Raw genomic sequence first — 1,002 nt, 5'->3', positions numbered from 1 at the left:
ATCATTACATATTAACATAGTTTTAATAAGTGTTTTGAATATTATAATTGATTCTAATGATGATATAGATTTGTGGAATACAGAGTGTAAAATTATTAATTAAAAATATATATATATATATATATATATATATATATATTAGGGTTAATATAAAAAAAAATACACAAATATTTTAATTTTGAAATCTGAAATTATATTTTCTTCAACCCTTAACTGCCGCTCGACCAAATGGTTGAGCACATTTTGAGTCACTATATTTTATTGAGAGGAGTACCTAACTAATTCAAGCTATTGAGCATCTCTACCATCTGGTAGAGGTATGTTAAGCCCAAAAAAATCAACAGCATTTGTCACACACTTCTCTCTCTTGATGGATGTCAGAGAGAAAGCAATCACTCCTGCCATGTAAACTGTTTTTGGTGAAATTTTGCAAGGTAAGCATATTTTTTTGACATATTACACTGTAAGAGCCCACTTTACAAAATTATTTTACTTGGTGCCATGAAAAAACTTTAGTATGTTTTCAATAATTTTTCAAAACGTGCTCAACCAAATGGTTGATTTGTCACTTTATGGTAAACGTAGAAAAGCTAAGCTAATGTTTTAAAAATTATGGGACGTGTTGGAAAAAAAATACATTGAGTGTGGTAACTAATCACATAAGGAGATAAGAAATGCAAAAAAAATGCTTTTTTCTTGGTGGGGCAGTTAAAGGGTTAAACTCGATAATGCTTGACTTGGATTGTCTCTAAAACAAGTATATTAAATAGCAAAAGAAGTTTTGCTTCATCAGTACCCATAAAACATTTCTTTCTTACTTAGTATTCATATTTGGTTGTTTGCAAGCTTGTTTGTTTTTCTTTTTTGAGCGGGTCCATTTGTTGGTGTTGGTTTATCTCTCATATCATGTGCTGAACTGTCAAACGTTTTTCCTGAGGGTGGCAGTAGCACACAGAGAGGAGAAACTGAAGCGCTCATGCGTGGTTGTGAGAGAGTGTTCAG

This window comes from Carassius auratus, chromosome 40, assembly GCF_003368295.1.
Source record: "Carassius auratus strain Wakin chromosome 40, ASM336829v1, whole genome shotgun sequence".
NCBI classification, from domain to species: domain Eukaryota; kingdom Metazoa; phylum Chordata; class Actinopteri; order Cypriniformes; family Cyprinidae; genus Carassius; species Carassius auratus.
This window is presented reverse-complemented; position numbering follows the sequence as displayed.